This window comes from Microtus oregoni, unplaced genomic scaffold (genome assembly GCF_018167655.1).
Source record: "Microtus oregoni isolate MIOR12 unplaced genomic scaffold, Mior012 000014F_ref0000157, whole genome shotgun sequence".
NCBI lineage: Eukaryota > Metazoa > Chordata > Mammalia > Rodentia > Cricetidae > Microtus > Microtus oregoni.
The window spans coordinates 37,398,682-37,416,234 of NW_024543073.1; the positions used below are offsets into that span (position 1 = coordinate 37,398,682).

The following is a 17,553-nucleotide window of genomic DNA, read 5'->3' on the forward strand; positions in this document are numbered from 1 at the left end:
TTGAGAATAAGCATTTTTAAATGTCAGAGATTCAATTATTATTTGTTAACTTCTGAATTTGGTATCATTCAATTTACTGTTGAAGTCATTCTTTGTAGGAATCCAGTTAAGGTTTCTTTCAGGCACTGCATGACTTTAGTAAATGACTCGATCATCTTTCCCATTTCTTCAACTTTGTTCCAAGCATTCTAAGTTGCCATATGGTATAAAACCAGGGTGTGGTCATTATAGTGATTGCTTTTCTATATAAGCATGATCTCCTTCTCCAGTAAGTTGATTTTGGAAGATTTCCATATCAGTAGTTCTACATCATTGGTCAATGGTCTTAGCCTCTTTCCACCAGGTCCTCCATTGTAATTGTAGACTACATTCCAAGTCTGCTGTAACCAAGTCTCTCCAGTCTTAAGGGATAATCCTGTTACAAGGTGACTGTAAATTTAACATCGGCTTCACAAATAGTGAGTACATGTCATATGAGACTATCAATCCCTTGAATATCCTTAAATCCAATATTTGCACAGAGGTCCATTCGGCTCTTACAGTGTCAACTAGCCTTCGAAAACGCAAATGCTGCATGCAAAGCTGCATTAAGGGGAAAAATGAGGGACATTGATGTTTCTGGTATGATTAAAGTGTGTAATGATGTAGATACTTTTGGCCATCAGCTATCAAAGTCAATCAGCCTGGCCATTGGCGCAGTATTTCAGGGACAAAGGGGACACTCTCGCCCCCAATGGAAGACATGTTTCATCTGTGGTCAATTGGGACATTTTGCAAGGGAATGCCCCTCTCGACAAATGGTTGGGAATAATCGAAATGGTCCTGGGAATAGAAGGGGTGATCCCCCGAGACCCTGCCCCCGATGCAAGCGAGGTGTACATTGGGCAAGTGAGTGCAAATCCAAGGCTGATGTATTGGGCAACCCCCTAATCCCTGCCTCCACTACTGCGGTTCAGGGAAACGGGAAAGGGGCCCCGATTGGGAGCCCTTACTCACCAACTTTGTACCAGCCAGCTCAAACCCTGATACCCAATATAAGGGAGATGACCCAACGTCAAAACCCCTTTTCCGGGCCACCCCAGGGAGTGCAGGATTGGATTTGTGTCCCTCCTCCACCCGGATTATAACCCCCGAGGATGGAACCACAATTATAGAGACGGGTCTATTTGGCCCCCCCTCCTCCTGGCATGTTTTATCTCATTATAGGGCGAGCTTCATGCTCTCTAAAGGGGCTTTCTGTTATCCCCTCTGTAGTTGATGCTGATTATGAAGGAGAAATTAAATTACTTGCCACTGCTACCGAGGGCCCCCTAACTCTGAGAGCTGGACATCGCATAGCACAAGCCCTGCCATTGCCTATGATAGGACAATTCCCCTGCCAAGGAAACGAGCGTGGTGCCTCGAGCCCCGGCTCTTCTGATATATATTGGGTGCAACAGCTTTCTGATACTCGACCTATGATGACATTATGGTTAGATAATAAACAATTTCAAGGCCTTTTGGATACGGGTGCGGATGCCACTGTTCTATCATCTAGATATTGGCCTAAGGCCTGGCCTGTGGATTCCACCGCCACCCACTTACAAGGTATAGGACAAACCCAGAGTACTCTGCAAAGCGCCAAGTTGTTAACCTGGAAGGATAAAGATGGCAATTCAGGCACCATTCAGCCTTTTATAGTCCCAGGCCTCCCGGTTAACCTCTGGGGAAAGGACATCTTAAAACAAATGGGAGTTATTATGCTTAGCCCTAATGAAGTTGTCACTAAACAGATGCTTAATATGGAATTCCTTCCTGGTAAAGGATTAGGGAAGGAAGAACAGGGGCCTACAGGCCCTATCGCTGTTAAACAACGCCCAGATCGCTTAGGCTTCGGTGCGGACCTTTTTTCATAAAGACCACTGATCCTCCTGCACTCCAGGCTGATAGGATATCTTGGAGAACTAATGACCCAGTTTGGATTGATCAGTGGTCTATGCCTCAGGAAAAGGTTCAGGCTGCCCTGCAGTTAGTGCAGGAACAACTAGAGCAGGGACATCTTGAGCCTTCCACATCCCCATGGAACACCCCCATTTTTGTTATTAGAAAGAAAAATGGAGACTGGAGACTGTTACAGAACTTAAGGGAGGTTAATAAGACCATAATGCCCATGGGAGCTTTACAACCAGGCCTGCCGTCACCGGTTGCTATTCCCAAAGGATTTCATAAAATTGTTATTGATATCAAAAATTGCTTTTTTTCTATCCCTTTGCATCCCGCTGATTGTAAACAATTTGCGTTCTCTATTCCAATTATCAATCATGCTGGCCCAAATCCACGATTTCAATGGCGAGTCCTGCCCCAGGGCATGGCTAACTCGCCCACCCCGTGTCAGCGTTTTGTAGCTCAATCTGTGAACCCCATAAGATTGCTATATCCTACTGCTTATATTCTTCATTATACAGATGATGTATTGATAGCTGCTGATAAGATTGAGGTAGTAAATCAAATAGCTCAGGATTTAGTTCTAGCCTTACAAGATAGAGGTTTTATTATACCTCCAGAGAAAATTCAAACTTGTTATCCCTTTTTATTTCTGGGATTTCAATTGGACCCAACCTTGATTCATACACAAAAGATTCATATTAAAAGAACCAAATTAAGTTGTTTAAATGATTTTCAAAAACTCTTAGGCGATATTAATTGGCTACGCCCTTATCTCCAACTCACAACAGGAGATTTAAAACCATTGTTTAACATATTACAAGGGGACCCCTATCCCAGCTCTCCCAGGAGTCTCACACCAGAGGCAGAAGCTTCACTCGTAAAAGTAGAGGAAGCTATATCTCAGCAAGGCATAGGATACTTTGTTCCTGCAAAAATTCTCTATTTGTTGGTATTTAACACTGACTATATGCCTTCAGGACTTCTGTGGCAAGAGGAGCAACCACTTTTATGGGTTCACGCACCTGCTACCTCATCCAAAGTTTTACCCCCCTATCTCTTTTTGGTAAACCAAATCCTGTTTTCAGGAATTAAGACTGCAGTTCGCTGTTTTGGCCGCAACCCTGACATTATCGTCACCCCATATTCGGGACAATAAATTGCCTGGCTACAGCAGAGGCTCGATGAATGCGCTGTGTTACTTGCTGGATTCCACGGAAAGCTTGACACTCAACATGCCAGGGAACAAGCTTATCCAATTTCTTAATATCGCATCTTTTACATTTTTAAAGAACACATGCCTGCGGCCCATCCCAAATGCCTTGCTTGGTTTTATAGATGGTTCGAAAAATGGGAAAGCCTCATATGTTATTAATGATAAGGCCTACTCTATTGATACCCCATATAGATCTGCCCAGATGGTAGAATTGTATGCAGCATTCACCATATTCCAATTGATCTGCCACCAGGAATTTAATTTGTTCTCTGATAGCCAATATGTTGTTAGGGCCCTTCAGGTCCTCGAAATGGTCCCTACCATTCAGCCTTCAACACCTACATTTCAATTATTTTCCAAAATCTAAAGATTAATTAGAGACTGCTCATATTTATTTTTTGTGGGCCATATTCGAGCACATTCGGGTTTGCCTGGACCTTTAACACGGGGAAATGAATTGGCAGACAAGAGCACTCATTTAGTAGCCTCGGTATCTGTACAGGATCCTGTGAAGGAGACCCAGGCTGCCCACTTGCTTCATCATCTTAATGCCTCAACCTTGCGTCTTAGATTTGGTGTAACTAGAGAACAAGCCAGACAAATTGTTAAAAACTGCAAGAATTGTGTGACCCTTTTGCCTGAACCCCATTGGGGAGTCAATCCTCGGGGCCTGATCCCAGGGGAACTATGGCAAATGGATGTTACTCATATCCCTTCCTTTGGTAAACTTAACTATATTCATGTTACTATTGATACTTATAGTGGCTTCCGGTATGCGTCTGCTCAGATGGGGGAAGCCACTAAACAGGTTATTGCCCATTTGTTTCTTACATTTTCTGTAATGGGACAACCCAAAATACTTAAAACTGACAATGGACCTGGATATACTAGCCAGAAATTTAAACAATTTTGTGCCCAGTTAAATATAAAACATTGTACTGGTATTCCCTACAATCCACAAGGCCAGGGCATTGTTGAACGTGCCAATCAGACACTTAAGCATACCATCTTTAAATTAATGGCACAAGAGACACTTTACCCCATAAAAGGTAATGCTAAGATAATCTTGGCCCATGCTCTCTTTGTGCTCAATTTCCTAACATTGGATAATCAGGGGAGGTCTGCTGTAGACAGACTATGGCACCCCTCTACCCAATCTACCTATGCACAAGCCCTTTGGAAGGACCCCTTGTCGGGTGCCTGGGCTGGCCCCGACCCTGTGCTTATTTGGGGAAAAGGCCATGCATGTATTTATGATACCAAGGCTCAAGACGCCAGATGGCTCCCTGAGAGTCTGATAAAAATTGTATAATCCATCCAGGGACAATAAGCCCTGAGAAAATTTCCCTTGTGTTTTATTTCAGATGCTGACAAAAATTTTGACACCACCTTGGCTATGGGTCCTCCTAATTTGGGCCCGTCATCTTGGAGGAGCAGCACCCCCGTATCAATTTTTCAATTTTACCTGGCAAGTCATAAATGAAGCAGGTGACATCACTAACTCCTCCTCCACTATAGCCGCAACTCCTGATTGGGGCCCTTTAGAAGTAGATCTCTGAAAATTGGCTTTGGGAGGCCATTCAGATTGGGGAATACATGATAAGTTTCTCCCTTTAACACAGGCTCCAGAAATTCCATTCGATTTCACGAAGGAGCCTGGCTGTACCACCAGATTTAGCAGGCGCGTCCTCGCTCTTACACCATATGTTTGCCCCGGAGCCTCCCACAGAGATCGCTCCCTGGCCTCCAAATGTGGATTTAGTCCTGATTATTTCTGTGCCTCATGTGGCTGTGAAACTACTGGGGATACATATTGGGATCCCTCTTCTTCCTGGGATTATATTCAAGTTAAGAGAAAAGGCCCAAAGCAAAGCTTAGCTGCTCGATGTGTACCTCACAGATGGTTTAACCCCTTAGTAATCACCTTTACAGAAGCAGGAAAAAGGTTTGATTGGGTCAGTTCTAGAGGAGTAGAATGGGGGCTCCATCTCTATAGGAGCGGAAGAGACTTTGGGGTGACTTTTAAAATAAAGTTACTAAAAACAGTCCCCCAATCCACTGTTACTGCGGTAGGCCCCAATAAGGCATTGCATTTTTTGACCAGCGAACAACTTAGTCGTCCTTCAACTGACAAAGAAACTCTGACCAATAGATTCTCTGTATCGGCCCCTCCCTTTCAACCCACCTTGCCCCAAGGACTTTCCTCTTCTGCTGATCTTATTCTATCTATGGTCAATGCTTCTATAGTTGCTTTACATGCTATTAATAATTCCCTATATGAGGAATGCTGGGTTTGCTTTTCACCAAAGCCCCCCTTTTATGAAGGTGTGGCTGCTTTTGGCTCCCCCAATTTAACTAATGATACAAAGCACTTAAGGTGGCATCCTGTTAATGGTGAAGGTCTTACGATAAGCCAGGTCTCTGGCATAGGGCTATGCCTTAGGGGACCAGCCTTGCGCTTCCCTCAACCATTGCAGCATACCTGCAATCAGACACTTATTGTCAATATTTCTTTTTCTTATATCTCTGCCTGTTCCTTGGGCCTCACCACTTATATAGTTACCAGTAACTTTTTGATCAATGAGGATTATTGTGTGCTAGTGTGGTTGGTACCTCGTCTGATGTTACGGGAGGTCCTCCCACTCCTCCAGCCTATCGCCGCTGAGATACCAACCCATTGGGGAGTGGTCTCTCTCCCTTTAAAAAAGCGGCGACTTCCCTCTCCTCTCTCTCTTCAGTTCCTGCTCCTCCGGCGACTAGACTCCCTTCCTGGTTGCGTAGAGGGCTGACGGTGATCTGTAAGTATTTTCCCCTTTAAATAAATACCACCCTATTAATCATAATTCCAAACTGGTGTGGCATTGTTTATGACTTACGCCTTCAGTTGGCACCCAACGTTTGGTTTTAGAACCCCTCCTTTCCCCGCTCGGCTGCCGGCCGCGAGTTCGGCCTGGCGTGAGCCCTCCCTTCCTCAGGCACCGCCTGTGCCTTGCAGCGGCGGCTTTGGCCTCCCCACATGGATTTAAACTCCACAGGCCCGTGTAGTCTCTGCTGCATGGTTTTCTCTTTTCTGAGTCGCTTTTAAATCTCCCTTGCAAGCACAGCTCTTAAGTGGCACGAACCAGAGCACGCGGTTGCTGAAAGCTGCAGTCCCTCAGGGTGACTCTGTCACGTGGAGGCATAAGCGGCTTCCAGGTTGCTCTTCTCTACCACTGGATTCTGGGTTTCTGGTTCCGTCTCTGGAATTGATTTAATTACATTTACTTTGTTGAGCAACTTACATTTTCCAGTTTTTAACAAATACTAGGCAGACTCTGAAACAGGACCCTGTTTTCGTCGTGACTTGGCAACAGCGCCACCTGCTGGATAATAGGTAACATGGCAGTTTTCGTTTCCAACGCGAATTTTACTGTTCTGGTTACCAATACAATGGGTTATATCATGCAAGGTTTATATGACTATGGGGATAACTTAATTTACTGGTTACTAGGTTTCAGTATTCTTTTGCATATTCAATCATTTAGGAAGATCATGGCACTCCTAAGAACCATACAATCTTTACTAGAAACTCATGGAGGTCAGGAGATTCAGGATTCAAAAGAGACAATAATAAAGACAACAATAAAAAGACTTGAAATGATTGAAGAAAGATTGGAGCTGGTGAACAGAGTAATAAGGCACAAGGACAGGATACAATGCCAACACCAGCTATTAGAACTGGCTTACCAAAGGTTTTAGCAGCATAACCTATACTTAATTCTGACAAAGCGACAACTTCTAAAGGCTCAAAGGGAGTCAGAGAAGCTTGATGGACGCCAATAGCAATGAATGATCTAAAAGAAATTAAGCAAGCTATTGTTAATTTTGGCTTGCACTCTGCATATGTAAAGGAAATGATAAGGACTTGGGCTTCTAATGCTAGAGCTACCCCCCATGATTTCCATCAGTTAGTGTCTGCAGTTTTAGACCTTCCTTGATGTTTGTAATTTATTTCAGAGAAGAATCCAAACATATGGAACAGCAAGGAAGAGCAAAAGGTGTCGAGGTTTCCCAAGATCAAATTCTTGGTGCAAGAGAATATGCTGATCCACAGGTCCAAGCTCTTTATGATGATGTACTGTGTCTATGTCACCAAGCAGCTTTAAATGCTTGGAATAGGATACAAGATCCAGCAGAAAGGGTTGAATCATATACCAGAATTAGGCAGGGACCGAGAGAACCCTTTATTGACTTTTTGCAAAGATTAATTAAGGCTCTGGACATAGGGGTAACAGACCCAGAAGCTAGACGAATACTTCTTGAATCTCTAGCTTTTGAGAATGCAAACATAGAATGCAAAAAGATAATTGGGCCTTTAAAGTCTAGATCAGCACCTATGGATGAATGGATTCAGCATATGATGAATGTTGAGACGCTTAGCTATAACGATGAACCTTGGGTAGGAGAAGCGATTTCCACAGCAATGAGGAGACATCAAACTGCCAGGTGTTTTAATTGTGGTAAATTAGGACATCTGAAAAGGGATTGCAGGCACAGAATTTCTAGGAATATTATCTCCTCTGGGAATGACAAAAATAGGAGACCTAGGCCTTCAGGTATATGTAGGAGATGCGGTAAAGGCCGACATTGGTCCAATGAATGCAGGTCAACAACAGACAAACAAAGCAACCCGATACCATCGGAAAACTCCTTGAGGGGCCTCTCGCAGGCCCCCAAGCCAACAGTGGCCCAGTCATTCCCAGTCACAGTGGAGAACGTGCCTCACCAAGAAAATTAAAAGCTCCAATTTCTGCTGTAAAAAGTAATACTGGTCTAAATGATGAAATACGTGTGGAGGATGAGTCAAAAAACCCAGTAGGACAGAGTAAACGTATATTTTGGCAGACTTCTATTAATGATCAAAGACCAAAGCTAAGAGTCTGTATAAATGGCACTATTATTGAAAGCTTATTAGACACAGGTGCGGATGTAAGTATCATTACCCCACAATCTTGGCATTCGAATTGGCCTCTTAAAGAGGTGGATGTTCAGTTCCTGGGAATTGGAACCCTATCTCGTGTAAAACAAAGCACAAGATGGGTTGAATGCATAGGGCCCGAAGGGCAAATAGGAAGACCAAGGCCATATATAGCCAATATTGCCATAAATTTATGGGGCAGTAACCTGCTACAGCAATGGAATACCCAGATTAACATTCCTTTAGTTCCAGGAACTCATAATTCTGGGAAGGATATGATGAGGTATTATGGAAAAAGGTCACCAGCCATTCAGGCTGTACAAGAACATACAGCAAATACCAAACCTTTAGAGGTACCAACAGCCCTACCTTTAAAATGGCTAACTGAGAAGCCAATATGGATCAAACAGTGGCCTCTAGCTGAAGATAAACTACAGGCATTGGAACAGCTGGTGCAAGAGCACCTAGATGCTCACCATATTGAAGAATCAACCAGCCCTTGGAATTCTCCTGTGTTTGTTCTAAAAAAGAAATCTGGTAAATGGAGAATGGTGACAGATCTAAGAGCTGTCAACAAAGTAATTCAACCTATGGGCCCACTACAATCTGGAATTCCTTTGCCTTCTCTGTTACCAAAAGGATGGCCTCTTATAGTTATTGCTTTGAAAGACTGTTTTTTCACTATACCGTTACAAGAAAAGGATAGAGAAAAATTTGCCCTCACAGTGCCTAATTATAATAATTCTCAGCCTAATAGGAGATATCAATGGACTGTCCTCCCACAGAGTATGCTCAATAGTCCTACATTGTGCCAATATTTTGTAAGTAAGCCATTGGAAATAATTCGTAAACAATTCCGCAAGTCCATAATTTCTCGTTACATGGATGACATCTTGTTATCTGATTCAAATAAAGATACTTTAGAAAGGATGTTTGAAGAAGTAAAGAAAGTCTTGCCTAGGTGGGGATTACAAATTGCCCCTGAAAAGATTCACAGAGGAAATTCTATTAATTACCTAGGTTACAGAATAGGGTTAGAGAAAATTAAAACACAAAAGGCACAAATTAGGAGAGACTGGTTAAAGACTCTTAATGACTTCCAAAGATTGTTAGGAGACATTTCCAGTCTACGACCAGCTGTTGGGATAACACCTGATCTAATAATTCATTTAAACAAAACCTTAGATGGTGATAAAGATTTGAATAGTCCAAGAAAACTGACAGCTGAAGCAGAAAAGGAACTGACAATGATTGAGGAAAAATTACAGGAGGCACATGTGGATAGGGTGAACCCAAATCTTAGCTGCATCCTAGTCGTATTGCCTTCCAGAATTTCTCCTACAGGGATTCTAATGCAGAGGGAAGAAATTATTTTAGAGTGGATATTTATACCTAATAAACCAAGTAAAAAATTAAAAACTTATGTGGAAAAAGTCTCTGAATTAATTATAAAAGGTAAGCTGAGACTTCGTCAACTAGCAGGTATAGACCCAGCAGAAATTATAGTGCCTTTTACTACTGAAGAAATAAAAAAGTTATGGGAAGACAATGAACTGTGGCAAAGAACTTGTGCTAATTTTTTGGGAGAAATTAATAGCAACTATCCCAAAAGTGGTAGACTTAACCTCATAAAATGAACTTCTTGGATTCTTCCTAGAATTGTATGTGATGCTCCAATAACTGGAGGCCGTACGTTCTATACTGATGCAAATAAATCAGGGAAAGCAGGTTACAAGTCAGATGAATTGAGTAAGGTGGAACAAAGCCCTTATAATTCTGTCCAGAAGGCAGAATTATATGCCATTCTTATGGTGCTAAGGGATTTTAAAGAACCTCTTAATATAGTTACAGATTCACAATATGCAGAAAGAGTTATCTTGCATATTGAAACCACTGAATTTATACCAGATGACACAGAGTTGACTTCATTGTTTATCCAGGTACAAGACATAATCAGGATCAGGCTTTGTCCGATGTACATAACACACATCTGGTCCCATACAGGTCTGCCTGGTCCTCTACCCCAAGGCAATGCTGAGATTGATCAATTATTGATTGGAAATGTGTTGCAGGCCTCAGAATTTCATAAGAAGAATCATGTCAATAGTAAAGGCCTAAAGAAAGAATTTTCCATTACTTGGCAACAAGCTAAGGACATTATAAAGAGATGTCCTACTTGTTCTTTCTATAATCAAACAGCGTTGCCTGCAGGGAGTAACCCAAAGGGTACTAAGAGAAATGAAATCTGGCAGATGGATATGTTCCACTTTATGGAATTTGGTAAATTAAAATATGTACACCACACCATAGAAACGTATTCAGGTTTTCAATGGGCTACTGCCCTGAGCTCAGAAAATGCTGATTCAGTAATCACACATTTATCGGAAGTTATGGCCATCATGGGTATATCTGCGCAAATAAAGACAGATAATGGTCCAGCATATGTATCTAAGAAAATGAAACACTTTTTTGATTATTATAATATAAAACACATTACAGGTATACCAAATAATCCTACAGGTCAGGCAGTTATAGGAAGATCAAATCGTACTATAAAGGATATGCTGAACAAACAGAAAGGGACTGAAAATACCCCCAGAAATAGATTACATAATGCGTTATTAACCTTGAATTTTCTTAACACTAATGAGAAAGGAACAACAGCAGCAGAAAGACATTGGATAATGGAAAAGTCTGCTGAACTAAATCAACCGATTTATTTCATGATGTGCTGACCTCTCAGTGGAAGCCAGGAGATGTGCTACGTTGGGGAAGGGGTTTTGCTCTTGTTTCCACAGGAGAAGAAAAATTGTGGATACCATCAAAATTAATAAAGTTTTGATTTGAAGAGGAGAAACCTCTTGGAAAGGAGAAATGACAACTCATCCACAATGATGATATTCATACAGGTGGTAAGAAAAACATATAGAATGGGGGCAGGGTTCTGTTCTTATCTCCACAGGAAAACACTCATCTTTGAGAAATTCAAGGGACCCTGGATGTTTGGATACTGACAGATGGAAAAATACCTGCCCAATAGGAAATATCATGAAAACTGAATGGGTTGTGTAAGTAAAATTAAACCATATTTCTAAATTTATAAAGCTGGTTTTGAAGTTGGACTCTGGCTCAGTCCCTCTCCAATTCCAAGCCTGTTAGTAAGAGAAAAACCCAGAGTTTCTGGAGTTTCTGTCTCATGTCAAGAGCCATGATATGGGACAGAAAGAAATATGAGTTTAGAAAACATCTTTGCTTTTCTTCATATCTATCATACTTTTCATTGAATATATCTATCATGTCTTTCATTGAATAGATATATATATATGTCTATATGATTAATGTTTAAGTTTTTCATAATGAACAATGAGTTTTTCCTGAAGTGACATTTGAAGTTTCCAGGAAGAAGATGGGGCCCCATAACAACAACTCCACCTGGTTGATATGATGTCATGATACTGATAGCGCTACTACAAGACCTGCTTTGGGTACCAGCTGCATAAGACAGTTCCAACTTGATTAGCTGAAATGGTGCACATCTTATACAACATTTTGGCCAGACCTGCACAAAATACTCAGAGACTATTGGCAATTTTAAAAGACATTGATCTTGAAATTTAACCACCATTTTACTTTCACAGGATCCCCCAGAAAGAACGTCGCCCCCATGACAGCTGGAAGTAATTCTAGAGGACGACGTCCCCTCTCCCAGTAAAGTTTGCCCTTGGGTTTAGGGACATCATTTAGGGGTTGATTATAATTAGTATACGATTGAGGGTTGGGGGAGGAATTTTATAAGCTCAGGGATCATTTTGAAAAAAAAAAAAGAGGGATGATGGGATAATAGATTTGTAATTGTGAGTTACTGTTTTTAGACAAATATATTGGTATAGATTCTTGTATATTGATACAAAGTTAAATTATATTGACTATTGTATGAATGCATGTTTCTACCTCTGTTTAAAACATTTTTATGTATTGACATATATTGTATTGATATATATATATATATAGTATATATTTACCATATTGCAGTGTACATTTCTACCTCTGATTAAGATACTTATATAATGTTTGTGTATTGATATATATTTACCTACTGCAATGTATATTTGTACATTGTTTATATTTGGAGGCCATTGTCCTCATTTTTTCACAGTCGTTTATTGTCTTAGTCTTTAAGTTAGATAGATATTGAGAATTATATAGACTAATAGTCATCTAAGTTTGTCATTTATAATTAGACTAATTTGGTTCTTTAGATATATAGAGATTATACTCAGTATAGATAATCTTCAACTTCTTCAAAGAGCTGTAGAAAATGGCCTTTAATCTAACTCAGAGTTTTGTGGTAGTGAGACACAATTGCCCCTGGCAACACCACTCTATTCCCGAGAGAATGTTGAGCACCAAAGACACTCCACCTGGAGCCTTTCTTTTTGGCAGAACTGGCCTTGGGGCAAAGAAATGCCCATACCTCAACCACTGACAAAGATACAGAGCGTGCATCAATGGATAAAACAGGGCTGTCATATCCTGCCAAGACAGGGTAAGATAGTTTTGAAAAGTTGCTTGCCTTTGAAAATGGTATGTCAGTTATGTTAGGCCTTAGCCAAAGTTGGTTGCTTCAACGCTGCTAATGTGATGTTGGGTGATAGCCTAGGTAGCTAGTTGTCTCTGTGATTTGTTGCATGTTTTGGAAGTTGTTTTACTGAAATTCCTAATTACCCAGGTAACATTATTTCCCTTCTCAGACCTTCGATGGGGTTGAAGACTATATAAATGTAGTTACTTTCTCTCATGACGTGGCCAAGTTATTCATTATACAAGACCTAAGCTAGTTAGAATAGGATATTTGTACTCATTGTATATAATTTCATAGTAGGTTTAGACCTCTCTTATTTAAACAAAAGCGGGAGGTGTTACGGGAGGTCCTCCCACTCCTCCATCCTATCGCTGCTGAGATACCAGCCCATTGGGGCGTGGTCTCTCTCCCTTTAAAAAGTGGCCACTTCCCTCGCCTCTCTCTCTTCACTTCCTGCTCCACCAGCGACTAGACTCCCTTCCTGGTTGCGCAGAGGGCTGATGGTGATCTGTAAGTTTTTTCCCCTTTAAATAAATACAACCCTATTAATCATAATTCCAAACTGGTGTGGCATTGTTTATGACTTACGCCTTCAGTCTGACGATACATGAGTCAGAGAATCTCCTCCACTTTTGGGAACAGGGCGCTATAATGCCCCGATACAAGAGGGAACCTATTTCAGCCATTACCTTGGCTGTTGTTTTGGGATTAGGAGCCACAGGTGCAGGAACAAGGATTGCCTCTCTTATCACCTCCCAACAGCAATATGCTCAACTTAGTCTGGCAGTAGACAGAGACATCCAGGAATTACAAAAGGATCTGGAAAACCTAAAAGATTCATTAGTCTCTTTGTCAGAGGTGGTTCTGCAGAATAGACGAGACCTTGACCTGGTTTTTCTTAATGAAGGGGGACTTTGTGTTGCCCTTAAAGAAGAATGTTGCTTTTATTCAGATAAAACAGGCTTAGTACAGGATAGCATACAGAAGGTAAAAAATAGTTTAGAAGAAAGAAAAAGAAACAGAGAAAAGCAGGAGTCTTGGTATCAAAACTCCAGGGGTTCTCCACTTCCCCCTGGCTGTCCACACTTTTGCCTAGTTTATTGGGCCCTCTTATGGGACTATTACTACTATTATCCTTTGGCCCTTGGGCCTTTAAAAAACTAACCTGCTTTATTAAGACCCAGATTGATGAAATAACAAAGGATTCCATAGCTGTTCATTACCATCACCTGAATACTCGAGGCTCCATGGAGGACCTCAGAACTCCAGAGACAGAGAAACCTGCAGCTGCTCTCCAATTTTCCACCCTTGCTACACATCCCAAACCCTTTAGGTCCTGGAATCCCTGGAAAAAAAATATTTGGTAGGCAGCACTTGTAATCTTATTGTGAAGTAGGCATTTAGGAAGGAGGATGTACCTTAGGCCAGATTAAAAGGTGAATACTGGGTTTGGAAAACGTCCTTTCTTCTTGTCTGGAAGATGGAGTTATTGGTGCCCAAAATTATGTCATTATATTTTGTTTGAGGAGCTCCTCACAGCCTTTTCATTAATGATAGATGCAGGGGCCCAATGACGGGAGATATTGTGGAGCCCTCGCCTGAACAGCACACCATACAGAGGTTGTAGAAACCAACTCAAAATGGCATGGTACCAGGCATGAGGGGTGCACTCCACATGGCCTAAGACAGGGTGCCATGTGATCTGCTTACTTTAAATTTCGCTAGATACCTTTTATTTGAAGAGCTCCAAGGACGGGTGACTTGTGGCAGGACATCCCCCAACCTAAGACAGGATACTGGGAATCCTAGGATGGGTAAGGGGGAAAAAAGACCTGGTCCCCACTCGACCTAAGAATCATAAGGCACCCCTCTGTTCCCAGGAGAGGTAAATTGCTTCACCATTCGAGAGGAGGGTCTCTCCTTGTCCCAGTCCCTTCTCCTTTAGATCTGACACCATGGTTGGACTCTGACCTGATGCCCTCCACTTAATAGCTGCCTGTCTTTATAAAAGAAAGGGGGATCTGTCAGGAGCCAATTTCCTTCTAAAATCATTACAGGAACCATCACCCTGGGGAGTCTTCAGAGAACCCCACACCCCTAATTGTGTTAGGAATCGTTCTATTGACAGAGCCTACCCCACACCCAAATTGGCTGTTAATGGAGAGCTGTCTGTTAGCGGAACACATCCCACATTCCAAACTATCTAAAGATCTAGGTGTGTCAACTCGTGACTTCCTGGTCTAGGTGACCTGACCGAAGGTAACCTCCTGGCTACGTGACCAACACGGACCATGTGACCAACGTGAACCACGCGACAAGAGCCCAGGCCCCTGTGCCCATCCCCCAACTCTTTACCCTATATAAGCTGAACCCCGCTTAGCCTCCTTCCTCTTTCTTAGCCCATTTATCTTCCAGATAGTGCCTCTCTGTGACCCTGGAATAACTGAACTGCAAGGCCGGTTACTAACCCTAGACTAAGTAACCCGCCAAGGCAATCAACATCTATCATTTGGCAATTCCTGTAAAGTTATTGTATATTTTAAGGTTGGTTGTTTGAAAATCTTAGACTGTTCTTCTCTAACCTTATAATGCAATACTGAAATTTGTTTTCCTTTAAATTCCTCTGTCTGGATTCAAATATCTCTGCGATCTTTTTTGTTAAGTTTTTTTAAGGCCTGTATTTTGGCACTCATACCAAACATTTTTAGAGATTAACCAAAAATTATCCAGATGATGCCTAACATTATATAAATCTGCACTGATTATCCCCTCATTTAATTGTTCCATTTTTAAATTGTGCATTGTGTAATCATACAGAGAACCAACTCTCTCTATCAAAATTGTGTTTCTCATTTTTTTTATCATGGGAAAAACTCTTTTCTATCTTATCCCTTTAAGTATTCCCAATTTTCTCACCAAATCTGATGTCAATGATGATGAAAATGTGAGATTGACTGCTGCTGTGTAGAACAATAGAAGCCTGATTAGATTTCAAGGCAGCTGTCTAGTTTGACAGCAGCCTGAGCAGAGGCCTACCAGTAGAGAAAAAAGGAAAACCTAGCTAGTGGGGCAGTGATGTCTGCCACATGTAGCTCCAGCCTATGCTGGAGACTGTAGAGCCACAGGCAAATAGCTTTCTCATGAATTCATACACCAAAAGTTAGACACCAAATATATCATGAATTCTAAATTTCTAAATAATAAAAACTAACAGTCATATGTCAGAAATGAAAGTTGAAAGGTCTGAGAAGGAGATCAGCCAACCACTAGAGAGTTCTTACCTTTACCAATATTCAAACTGAAGGGGCACTCCTGTCTGTACAAATTCTAAGACTGAATGCTGTCTCTATTAAACCTCAGATGACTTTATGCTATTCCATATCTCCTCCCACCTCATATTCCTTTATTTGCCCAGCTTTATCACTACTGCCCCACCTCTCTAGTGCTGGGACTAAATGCCTGTGTGCTGGGATCACCCTTGTGTGAGCTCTATTTCTCTTTTAGACAGATTTAATCTTGTGTAGCCCAGGATGGGTGACCTTGAACTCACAAAGATCCATATTCTTTCCTGAGTGCTAGGGTTAAAGGTATGTGCCACCACTGCCTGGCCTCTATGCCTAACCAGTGACTTAACTCTGCATTCTGATCTTCACATGAGCTTTATTTTTTTAGGTTACAGACAAAATATCACTACAAACTTTTAGAAGGATACCTATTGTCAATCTCTGGCTTCCACATGGGCATGCTCAACTACACCACACACACACACACACAAGTGTAAGTATACATATACACACATACCACAAACAAATAGAAAATAAATGGTACAAAGTGACTGTAAGGAAATACAGGAGAGTGAGGAGTACAAAATCACTCTTGAATGCTCAGTAAAGATGTCTGATATCTTAATTGAGATATCATCTAAAGTAAGATCTATTACACACATAGGAAATAAAATATCCCCAGAGGAGCAAGAAATAGCAAAATACAGGCTACATAAAAATTCTTAAATGACTATTTCCTATTGTTTTTATTATAACATTTAAAATATTGATAGCACATTTGTTCTGGAGTATTATTAAAAGCATATGTATCAATTCTCGACATACAGAAGACTTGGAATGTAAGAGACAACATTGCATATGAAGAAAAGATTCAAGGAGAGACTGAAATATTTTTTCCTAGGAAGAGAGATTATTAATTTCAAAGAGGCTGAAGCAGAAGCATGTTCATCCTGAGGAAGAAGCAGTAGAAAGAGAAGACACTGCAGTAATGGCTCAGGATTAAACTGGGAAGGACTCCAGGCAACACAAAGAACTTTATGGTAAATTAGAAAGTCATAATAGGGTGTTGGGTAGAGTTTCTCTCTAAGCCAATTGGATTTAAGAGGCTCATTGTGACATCTGTTTTGACAGTAGAGTTGAGGCTTAGGATAAGAGAAGAATTTAAAGAGCAGCCATCACCAAGAGACAATGGTGGCTTTGTCTGAATTGGAAGGGAAGAAGTAGTTGTAGTCTAGCTCAGTGGTTCTCATCTTGTGGATCACAACATTTTTGGGGTGGGTCAAGTGACCCTTGGAAAACACAGATATTTACATGATGATTACTAGTAGCAAAATTACAGTTATGAAGTAGCAATGATAATAATTCTATAGTTGGGGTGTCTATAGTAAAGGGTAGAACATTAAGAAGGCTGAGAACAAACTAACTGTTTTAGAAATATTTTGAAAAGAAACCACTGGTGGGATTTTCCAGTTTAGGCATGGGATATTCAAGCAGAATGCTGACTGTTTGCATCATTTGCCATCTATAATTCTCAAAGTAGGACCATTTTATAGAAGAAGAATCTACAAGAAGGGTGTACCATAGGACTTAT

The 17,553-nt window shown here is 41.2% G+C and overlaps 1 pseudogene; it reads left to right on the forward strand.

Annotated features, from left to right (window-relative positions):
* The first annotated feature begins 816 nt into the window (after positions 1 to 816).
* The window catches only part of LOC121455693, a 41,164-nt pseudogene continuing 24,427 nt past the window's right edge, over positions 817 to 17,553 (forward strand).